Source organism: Agrilus planipennis, unplaced genomic scaffold, assembly GCF_000699045.2.
Source record: "Agrilus planipennis isolate EAB-ADULT unplaced genomic scaffold, Apla_2.0 scaffold103, whole genome shotgun sequence".
Taxonomy (NCBI): domain Eukaryota; kingdom Metazoa; phylum Arthropoda; class Insecta; order Coleoptera; family Buprestidae; genus Agrilus; species Agrilus planipennis.
The window spans coordinates 664,383-676,535 of NW_020438959.1; the positions used below are offsets into that span (position 1 = coordinate 664,383).

Here is a 12,153-nt window from a genome sequence, read left to right on the forward strand (position 1 = left end):
AGATGAAATGATTTATGTATAGTTATACGATACGGTGTGTGATAGTTTGTGAAAAATATTGTTTATTTTAGCTAAAATTAAATCAAGAAAATTAATATAAGAATAAAGGCTTTCACGGTCGGAATAGGTACAATATCTATACAATGTTGTTATTAACTGCTTCTGCTGCTTTTAAAAAATATATCAATGGTTTATACCCTAATGCAAATTCATTTCCTTGAGTAGAATAAAGATTCGGGCTATATTGTGAAAAATCGAAAATGTGATATTGTTTTTTTTAGCTAAAATTAAATCAAGAAAATTAATATAAGAACAAAGGCTTTCACGGCCGGAATCCATAGTGGAATAAAGATGCGGGCTGTAGGGCCGTGGTCTAAGTGAACTATTCTGTCCAGACGTTTCGTCAGCTACTGCGGCTGACATCTTCAGTGGTAGTGTTGCGTTGACAACGTGAACGTAGATTATATCTCGATGTCTCGACAGCGACTGTTCACGTTGTCAACGCAGCACTACCACTGAGGATGTCAGCCTCAGTAGCCGACAAAACGTCTGGACAGAATAGTTCACGTAGACCACGGCCCTATAGCTCGAATCTTTACTCAAGGAAATTAATTTGCATTAGGGTATAAACCATTGATATATTTTTTAAAAGTCGCAGAAGCAGTTAATAACAACATTGTATAGATATTGTACCTATTCCGACCGTGAAAGCCTTTATTCTTATATTAATTTTCTTGATTTAATTTTAGCTAAAATAAACAATATTTTTCACAAACTATCACACACCGTATCGTATAACTATACATAAATCATTTCATCTACATAAAACAACATAAATTAGCTGCTTACAATAGCATGATTCATATTCATAATGATTAAAAATAATTATTTAAAAGAATTAAATATTATTAAACAAATTTCACAAAATGACGGTTATAATCCTTCAATAATAGATCAATCAATGTATAAGGAACAACAAAAATTACTCTAAGAATTAATTTACCTCATTAATGAAAAAATATGATAGTATTACTGATGAAGGCCCCATATCTGATATTTTTTTTTTATATTTAACAAACATTGGTCTTAAAATGAGTTAGCCATAACAAAGATAAAATATAAAAAGAGAAACAGTCGGGAGTTAATCTTGATGAGTCAATCTAAAGTTTATATGTATTGAACAAACGGACAGAATATTTAAAAAGCCTATGCTAAAACATAAAGGTGCAAGCGGATTTCATATTTGACCTCAGAAATGCGAAGAATATTGCTCTTTCTCGTGCTAGAAGCGGATTTTAAATTTGACCTCAAAAATGAGAACACCAGCATCACAATGCAAATTACTGTGTTTTTCAAAATTGACAAAAATTGTAACCGCGGACATTTTTAACTTGTATAAAAATGTAATTTTGAAAAGCCCGTAAGTTGCTCGAGGTTTTGATCTCTGCTCTTTTTCATGATGCAACTGGATTTCAGTCACAATGTACTGTAGGTACAAACAAAATTGTAACTTTGGCGGACATTTTTGACGCTTACAAAATATAATTTTGAAAAAGCCAAAGGGCGTTCGAGGCACTGAAGTCTGTTCTTTCTCATGTTGCAAGCGGATTTTACATTTGACTTCAAAAATGGGAACTGCAGCCTAAAAATATGGTGTGGTTTTAAAAATAAAAAAAATTGTAACTTTCGCGGACATTTTAGACGCTTACAAATGTAATTTTGAAAAACTCAAAGGGCGTTCGAGGCACTGAAGTCTGTTCATTCTCATGATGAAAACAAATTTTACATTTGACTTCAAAAATGGGAACTGCAGCCTGAAAATGTAGTGTGGTTTTAAAAATCAAAAAAAATTGTAACTTTCGCGGACATTTTAGACGCTTACAAAATATAATTTTAAAAAACCCAAAGGGTATTCGAGGCACTGAAGTCTGTTCTTTCTCATGTTGCAAGCGGATTTTACCTTTGACTTCAAAAATGGGAACTGCAGCCTAAAAATGTAGTGTGGTTTTAAAAATTGAAAAAAATTGTAACCTTCGCCGACATTGTTGACGCTTACAAAATGTAATTTTGAAAAACTCAAAGGGCGTTCGAGGCACTGAAGTCTGTTCATTCTCATGATGAAAACAAATTTTACATTTGACTTCAAAAATGGGAACTGCAGCCTGAAAATGTAGTGTGGTTTTAAAAATCAAAAAAAATTGTAACCTTCGCGAACATTTTAGACGCTTACAAAATATAATTTTAAAAAACCCAAAGGGTATTCGAGGCACTGAAGTCTGTTCTTTCTCATGTTGCAAGCGGATTTTACCTTTGACTTCAAAAATGGGAACTGCAGCCTAAAAATGTAGTGTGGTTTTAAAAATTGAAAAAAATTGTAACCTTCGCCGACATTGTTGACGCTTACAAAATGTAATTTTGAAAAACTCAAAGGGCGTTCGAGGCACTGAAGTCTGTTCATTCTCATGATGAAAACAAATTTTACATTTGACTTCAAAAATGGGAACTGCAGCCTGAAAATGTAGTGTGGTTTTAAAAATCAAAAAAAATTGTAACCTTCGCGAACATTTTAGACGCTTACAAAATATAATTTTAAAAAACCCAAAGGGTATTCGAGGCACTGAAGTCTGTTCTTTCTCATGTTGCAAGCGGATTTTACCTTTGACTTCAAAAATGGGAACTGCAGCCTAAAAATGTAGTGTGGTTTTAAAAATTGAAAAAAATTGTAACCTTCGCCGACATTGTTGACGCTTACAAAATGTAATTTTGAAAAACTCAAAGGGCGTTCGAGGCACTGAAGTCTGTTCATTCTCATGATGAAAACAAATTTTACATTTGACTTCAAAAATGGGAACTGCAGCCTGAAAATGTAGTGTGGTTTTAAAAATCAAAAAAAATTGTAACCTTCGCGAACATTTTAGACGCTTACAAAATATAATTTTAAAAAACCCAAAGGGTATTCGAGGCACTGAAGTCTGTTCTTTCTCATGTTGCAAGCGGATTTTACCTTTGACTTCAAAAATGGGAACTGCAGCCTAAAAATGTAGTGTGGTTTTAAAAATTGAAAAAAATTGTAACCTTCGCCGACATTGTTGACGCTTACAAAATGTAATTTTGAAAAACTCAAAGGGCGTTCGAGGCACTGAAGTCTGTTCATTCTCATGATGAAAACAAATTTTACATTTGACTTCAAAAATGGGAACTGCAGCCTGAAAATGTAGTGTGGTTTTAAAAATCAAAAAAAATTGTAACCTTCGCGAACATTTTAGACGCTTACAAAATATAATTTTAAAAAACCCAAAGGGTATTCGAGGCACTGAAGTCTGTTCTTTCTCATGTTGCAAGCGGATTTTACCTTTGACTTCAAAAATGGGAACTGCAGCCTAAAAATGTAGTGTGGTTTTAAAAATTGAAAAAAATTGTAACCTTCGCCGACATTGTTGACGCTTACAAAATGTAATTTTGAAAAACTCAAAGGGCGTTCGAGGCACTGAAGTCTGTTCATTCTCATGATGAAAACAAATTTTACATTTGACTTCAAAAATGGGAACTGCAGCCTGAAAATGTAGTGTGGTTTTAAAAATCAAAAAAAATTGTAACCTTCGCGAACATTTTAGACGCTTACAAAATATAATTTTAAAAAACCCAAAGGGTATTCGAGGCACTGAAGTCTGTTCTTTCTCATGTTGCAAGCGGGTTTTACCTTTGACTTCAAAAATAGGAACTGCAGCCTAAAAATGTAGTGTGGTTTTAAAAATTGAAAAAAATTGTAACTTTCGCGAACATTTTAGACGCTTACAGAATATAATTTTGAAAAACCCAAAGGGCGTTCGAGGCACAGAAGTCTGTTCATTCTCATGGTGAAAACAAATTTTACATTTGACTTCAAAAATGAGAACTGCAGCCTAAAAATGTAGTGTGGTTTTAAAAATCAATAAAAATTGTAACTTTGGCGAACATTTTTGACGCTTACAAAATATAATTTTGGAAAACCGAAAGGGCGTTCGAGGCACTGATGTCTGTTCTTTCTCACAGTGAAAACAAATTTTACATTTGACTTCAAATATGGGAACTGCAGCCTAAAAATGTAGTGTGCTTTTGAAAACCAAAAAAAATTGTAACTTTGGCGGACATTTTAGACGCTTACAAAATATAATTTTAAAAAACCCAAAGGGTATTCGAGGCACTGAAATCTGATCTTTCTCATGTTGCAAGCGGATTTTACCTTTGACTTCAAAAATAGGAACTGCAGCCTAAATATGTAGTGTGGTTTTAAAAATAAAAAAAAATTGCAACTTTCGCAGACATTTTAGGGCGTTCTAGGCATCGAAGTCTGTTCATTCGCTTTTTTTTACATTTGACTTCAAAAATGCGAACTGCAGCGTCACAATGTGCTATGTGTTTTTCAAAATCGTCAAAAATTTAAACTTTTGCGGACAGTTTTGACTCGTGTAAAAATGTAATTTTGAAAATCGCATATGTCGTTCAGGTCGTTCGAGGTATTTCTGTAGTCAAATGTAAAATCCGCTTGTACCAAGAGAAGGGGCAGACATCAATGCATGGAACGCCCCACCGGCTCTTCAAAATTAAATTTTTATGAGTCAAAAATGTCCGAGAAAGAAAGCGATTATAATTTTAATTTTGGAGGTCATTTTTATCTCGTTTAAAAATGTATTTTTGGAAAACCAATGTGGCGTTCGAGGTATTGATGTCTGCTTTTTTTCGCGATTCAAACGAAGTTTACATTTGACTTAAAAAATGTGTATTACAACTACTGTGTGTTTGCGAAGGCTGGTAAAAATTTGTTTAAAAATGTAAATTTAAATTATTCATTAGCCAATTAATGCATTAATCTGAATAGTGAAACTAGCTTTTTCCGGATAGTGTATATAAATAAGCTTTCTTAATTGTTGTAATGAATTTATAATTTTAAATATTTGGCACCAGTCTAAAAGGTTGTCCGAACATGTCAATACAGCGCTCCCTTGCGTTGACTTCGGTAACGGCCAGATAAACTCGTCGCCAGTCCCACTTTGTGTTTATTAATTTCCAATAATGTCTCATTTTACGTGATTTTGTTATAATTAGTGACAGTGGATACATTTAAATTGTATCATAGTATTTTTTTAAACCGGCATTTGCAACAACGAACCGCTACTTGTCAATACATATTAAGCATAAAATGTATTACTATCTTCGACGAGATTAACAATTACGTAATTTCGTCGATGACGTACTTCCTTCTTGTTCACCAGTTTGCTGCTGCTTCTTGTCTCGTTTTGTAGTTTCAACTTGTGCTATTTTGTGGGTATACGAAGAATATGGTAGAGGTAATAGTAAACACAAAATTTCAACCATAATATATTCTGACATTACAGTTTTATCTCTTGTATGTTTTTTTATTATTGGGTATCTGATTATGTTTAAGATTCCATTAATAAAGCTACTAAGTAATTTACTCCGCCATATTTGATAATCTTTGTTAACAAACTTATCTTTTACATTCATTTTCCTTTTTCTTTTGCTCTATAAAATTTTTGTTGGCTCTCATTTGTTCTTTTCTTTTTACAGGTGCACGTAAAAATACATTTTTGTTTGGCCTTTGCTAAATAAGATCCTTTGGCAGTTTAACCTAGGGAGACATTTCATTTTCTTTCTAAATCTTAATGGACCTTGTTGTCAAGAGGTAAGATGATTGAAAATAAATTTGTTTGATACCTGCTGATAACTGTATTAACAGTTATAGAAAGTTAAAACTAAGATGTATTAATTTATTATAGGATAAATACACACAATCGTTACAATATACCAACTGGAATATTTGTTGTTTTTGTACAGGCTTTACAATAATACCGAAGGGCATAAAAATGGTCTGTGCCAAGATGTTATATTATTAATAGTGTGAAATGTTGTCCTTTACCTATAATACCTTCCACACTAATGGGAAACCTGTGAGGCTTACTTTGGGTAAGATTTTAAATATTTTAACTTTTAATGATTTAGTGTAGTTTATTTAGTCTACTACTTATTGCAAATAATCAATACAAAATCATAGATAGTAAAATAAACATTGCATTGCAACTTTAACTAAATAATCTGCAAATAAAACATTGTTGTGAGGAAAATACGTTAAAGTGGTTATTCTTTTGTCTTTGTTTAGTATCAAGAAGTTTTGCAAATGACTTCCTCTCCTGGAAAGTGAAGTGGTTTGCTGAAGAATGAGCTTGTGGCATGTAATTGGTTTCTGTTTGGACACGTTAGGAGTTATAAGACTAAGAGGTAAGAAAGATATCTTAAGAGTATTTTTGGGACTTGTTAATGGTTGATTCATTATACAATTCCACAGTAATCCTTTTATAATGTAAATTGTAGTTATGTAGTTTTTTCCAGTGTGGTGGTCAAATAATTACACAACTATATGTTTTTATAACGTTTCCTTTTGTAACCATCTTCATACTGAAAAAATTTTGTTTTTTATTTATAGTTCTACTAGTTAGGTGTTATACGTTTGTTTATAAATTATAAATATAATCAATAGTCAAAGAACATACCTTTTGGAGTGTTAGTGCTTGTACACAGATATTAACTTATTCTTAAACATTCTACCATGTTTAACAACTGCATACTAGTTCTGAATGTTTAGGTAAAGCATTAACCCCCATCTGGTTTATGGTCTTTTGGATTTTCCTATATATATTTAATTGAAGTCTTATAATATATTTTGTTAAAGTTGTATCTGTTGTATTATTATTATTTATGGTTTATGTTATGAAATTGTTATAATTATTTCTTAAATTATCTGTATAAGTTCTGAAGTTTACACGAGTTTGGATGTTTTTTTATGTGTATCATTTCTTTGATAATTCGATTTTTATAATTGCTTTCCCAGTCCAAAATTTCATGTTCATTGAAATTGAAATTATGGTGGTTATTTAATACATGTTCTGATAATGCTGTTTTTGTTTTGTTTATATTTTTTAAATTATATTGGTGTTCATATATACGGTTTTTTATGTATTGCTTCGTTTGTCCAATATCAATTCGATTGTAATCTAGGCAATTTATTTTATATATTGTATTTGTATTGTCAGTCAATATAAACAAAACAAAAACAGCATTAAATAACCAGCATTATTGCAATTTCAATGAACCTGAAATTTTAAACTGGGAAAGCAATTACAAAAAACAAATTATCAAAGAAATGATGCACATAAAAAAAACACCCAAAGTCGTGTAAACTTCAGAACTGATACAGATAATTTTAGAAATAATTATAACAATTTAATAACATAAACCATAAATAATATAATAAAAATAATAATAACAGAACAGATACAACATTAACAAAATATGTTNTACAGATAATTTAAGAAATAAGTATAACAATTTAATAACATAAACCATAAATAATAATAATACAACAGATACAACTGTAACAAAATATATTAGTAAAAAACAAACTTTTTTCAATCTGAAAATTGAACCGTAGCGTTACAAAAGCATATAGTTGTGTATTTATTTGACCACCCTGGAAAAAACTACATAGTTCGAATGGTACATAACTTAAATTATAAATTGCAATTTTCAATAAATCTTATTTACTATAGAAACTCAACATATGTTTCACCATTAGATTATTATTGTTGTATAGTTTGTCTACAATAATTAAAATTTCTGGAAACATGCCGTGTTTTCAATTTTCATGTACTTGTTCCATCAATTTTTTTTTAATAAACCTGGATGGTATAGCATCACTATATTTTGTTTATTCTGTCCTAAAAATTCAAAGAGAATGTCGATTTAATATTTTGCAGAAGTGTGTAAAAATACTTTTTATTAAGATCAGACGTTAACAATTTTGATTTTGTTTTAAATTATAACAATGTTAATATAAATTGTAAAGGTATTAATTTTGAATTGCGTTTTGTTTTCCATTTTTGCTCTCTTATTTAAATTTCTTACACATTTACAACTTTAATGGACACTTTTTAAACAACGTTTCAAAAATACCAGAGGTAGAACAGTAGAATTTATTTGAAACCAAACTTTCCGTCGGTGTAAATGTTAGCTTAATACAAACTATTATTAGGTATTATTAGGTGCATTAAATATGTAAATTTACCAATTTGATTGCTTTAAAAGTAATAATTAATTACTTTCCTTACGTGTTTATAGATTGCCCAACAAATGAAAAGGAATTGCAGTTAACTTTGATGCTACTGAAACAAGCGTTGCATCTCTGCTATGGTTTTTTATCTGTTAGCTTTACATCTTGGAAACTGTTGTAGTTAATTAATTAAGGTGAGCATACGTGCCATACTATATATTTATATTAGTATTCATATTTATTTGATATTAACTGAGAAAAAGGTTCGTTATTACTTTAAAAATGTATTATGTGCATTATTTACTAGGAAAGCTAAACTAATTATGTCTGAACACTTTTTCATAAGGTCTCATTTTGGAGGAACATTAGAAGCACTCCAGTTGTCATTAAATTATGGAGCTTAGGTTGTGTCAGTCCTCCATTGCTTTAGAAGGCAGTTGTACCTATGGCCCCGAAGAGAGTATGAAAATGCAATTTTTTCATTGGGAATGGGGGCAGTGTGCTGTTGTTGCAGAAAGGATTTATGACAATGAACTGGTATGTAATAGTATCAAGTAGAAATAATAAATGGGGTCTTAGAGACTTCAATTTCTTACACGTTTGTAACCTGCTTCAATAAGGCAACTTTTAAACAACATTTCAGATATGGCAGATCCATAACAGCATAATTAATGTGGAACTTATTTTATCTTCATACTAGTAGATTTTAGAACGCTACTTTCTACAGAGAGATTGATGTTGTGACGTATGTATAGTATTTTAAATATCTATAGTCCTCCACAGCACTATGGTATGTCGTTTAACGTTTATCTATTGTTTACAGTTTAAATTGACTGGTGCATCTGTGGAATTTTAATAAATTAATGTTTTGTGCGTCTATGATTGTTTCACATTTATATGTCATATTTAGTCTGTCATTATGTAAACTTGACGCTTGTTGCCATTTTATAATTCAACTAGAATACTTGATATAATTAATTTTAGTTGCTCTTTATTAATCTATAGTGGCATTTCTTTTAAACTGTTATCTATTTGGCCAGAGTATAGATTGATGTGACGTATTGTATAGTATTTTAAATATCTATAGTCCACAGCATGTATGGTATGTCGTTTAACATTTATCTATTGTGTACAGTTTAAATTGACTTGTGCATCTGTGGAGTTTAAATAATTATCTATTGTCTACATTCTAAATTAATGTTATGTGTATCTATGATTAGTTCACATTTATATGTCAAATTTAGTCTGTGATTATGTAAACTTGACGCTTGTCGCCATTGTATAATTCAGCTGTTTTACTTGGTTTTTGATGCGTGTTTTTGGATGTGTTTGATCTGTTCCTTAATTAATAGTGTAATTAATATGTTTTTTTTTACCCATTTCTACAGATTGTTCAACAAGTGAGAGGGAGTTGAAGTTCATTTTGGTCATACTGAAACAACCATTGTCTACATGGGTGTGGTCTTCGGTGAACTACATTCTTGATTTGCTGTTTTCGTTCGCTTTGCATCATTCTGCAGTTAGTTTTGAACTGATGTGTGAGAACAACTGGATATTTATTTGACTTCCACTGAAATAAGGAATATTCTGCATTGGCATTATTTCTGGATCTGGTTTGCTTTTCTCATCTGCAAACTGTGGAACATTACAGTTAATTAAGGTGAGAATACTTGATATAATTAATTTTAATTGCTTTTTATTAATCTGTTTGCGACCGTATTTGTTTCAGATCGACGTTGGAGAAGACAAAGATGACCCCGTAGTTGAAATAGTTCTTTATCTTGCATGCTCTATCTGGTAGAATTCATTAAGTTGATTTCATTCATATTTTCTTTTTGCATGTTTTTTTGTAGTTAATTTGATTTAGTTATTATTTTGCATGCTTATTTTTGTTCATTTTCTTTAAAGTAATTGTTGATTGTAGATGTTTTTATTTATTTTTTTTCGTATGTATTACTAGTGTAGTAGTAGAACTAACACATTTAGTAGTTGTAGTATAGTCTAACCTTGCTTACCTCTTCGCTTAGCTTACTGCATATTCTTCCTAATTTGCTTTGCATTTACCCTACGAGTTCTACATGATTCAACGTTTCGTTATCGTGTGTGTTTCTTCTCACCCTTGTGGAATTAGGGAGGGCCTCCCCGAACGACTTCCCTTGGGCTTAGCTATTTAGTTGATCTTAAAAGTGTCTTATACACTTTTCGCGAGTCTACTCTAGCGTTACTTCCTTTCAGACAGGGTACAGTGGGTTATCTGGAATAGGAGCAATAGGCGACTGCCCAGCTTGCCTTGGCGAAATCTGTCCGATCTTCTCTACCAAAACTATTAGTATTTGTCGTTAGTCCTTGTAATTGCACTATTCGCTTTCAGGTAACCGAAGAAGACTGAAGACATCGTATTGTTTGCTTTTTATTGTATTTTTTTTGAAATTTCATGTGTTTTCTTGTCTTTCTCTTACAGGTATTTTGTTTTTTACTACATAAACTGTTACATCTTTTTAATCATAACTTAGCTTGATATTTAAAATGTTTCTAAATTGTTTTTTGGCATAATTGTTACTTAAATTAATTATTTGTTTACGCTTTCAAAATTAACGTTCGTTTGGGCGGATAGGGTGGCTATAAGGGGAGATGCGGAGGCCACAGAAGGTTAGGGGGCTTTTTTCTTTCTCCCTAATCTTGCATTTAAATAATAATGGTATGACAGTTTATGTAGAAAATATGATGCTTTTTATTGTATTTGCTTTGAAATTTTATTGATTTTATTGTCTCTCTTACAGGTATTTTATTTTTAACATTTATAAGTCGTTAAAATGTATTATATCTTAGACATTTTGTTTATATTAATGTATTGTTATTTGAAATAAATTTGTACTTTGTTATAATAAATGTATTTTCATTGTATTATAATTCTTTAGTATTTAAATAAATAAATAAATAAAGTATGTGTTTTTAGTTTTGTCCTCAGCTTTGAACAGTAAAGAATACAATAGTACAAATACTGTAAAAAAAAGAAATTGTCAATTTTCGAAAATTACAAGTCATATGCTCAGGAGCTGAACTATTTGTAAGAAAGGTGAAGTTAATTCTGCGCTTTAATTCTGAACTTGGAAAAAGATCCAATGCAACTTTAATTTATAGTTATAATACTGGAAATGAACATAAATTATGATAGTAATAGTACAATTAAACGTTTCAAGGCCGAACGATGTAGAAAAACGAAAAACAAGACTGCGATATAGTTGATCCCGCGCTAAAAATTGATACTTTTAAAAAGACCTTTTGCGACTTATGCTCTCCTAATACAAATTTGCAGATTTAACAAAATTTTCAGTTTTGCCACATATACGAGGGCTGGTCAAAAGGTTATGGAAAACTCAAATTTCAAGACAACTTTCAATTACTTTTAGACTAACCCTCGTATTTGGCTCAAAACTGAAAATTAACATAAATTTCAAGATTTGTATTAGGAGAGCATAAGTTGCATCGGGTCTTTTTCAAAAAACAATTTTGAATTTTCTATTACTTTTGGACTAACCCTCGTATCAAGCAATCGCGGTGCCCTCTAGCGGTAGACCGTCGAACCCAAGTAGTTCCGCTATTCGCCACCAGGGGCCCCCTACCGGTAGACTGACGAACTATAGTAGTTCGGCTATTTGACACAAGGTGGCGCGGCGATCGTTCGACTTTTACTTTATACGAGGGTTAGTCGAAAAGTAATGGAAAATTTAAATGACCCGATGCAACTTATGCTCTCCTAATACAAATCTTGAAATTTATCTTAATTTTTGGTTTTGAGCCAAATACGAGGGTTAGTCGAAAAGTAATTGAAAGTTGTCTTGAAATTTGATTTTTCCATAACTTTTTGACCAGCCCTCGTATAAGAGGCAAAACTGAAAATTTTGTTAAATCTGAAAATTTGTATTAGGAGAGCATAAGTCGCAAAAGGTCTTTTTTAGAGTTCCAATTTTTAGCGCGGGATCATCTATAAAATAATACAAATTTACTGCTCGAATTGCTTTTTTTTATGTAAGTTTAGTTTTAAAAAT

The 12,153-nt window shown here is 31.2% G+C and overlaps 1 long non-coding RNA gene across 8 annotated transcripts in view; it reads left to right on the forward strand.

Annotated features, from left to right (window-relative positions):
- Nucleotides 1-9,873, forward strand: part of LOC108736745 — a 15,937-nt gene extending 6,064 nt beyond the window's left edge. For 5 of the 8 annotated variants that reach the window (XR_003231244.1, XR_003231240.1, XR_003231243.1 and 2 more), the window contains exons 3-8: nt 5,569-5,683; nt 5,778-5,964; nt 6,158-6,276; nt 8,173-8,298; nt 8,451-8,641; nt 8,748-9,825. This is a non-coding gene — a long non-coding RNA (uncharacterized LOC108736745). The other 3 variants (XR_003231239.1, XR_003231241.1, XR_003231245.1) reach the window with 3 other exon arrangements.
- Nucleotides 9,874-12,153: the final 2,280 nt, after the last annotated feature.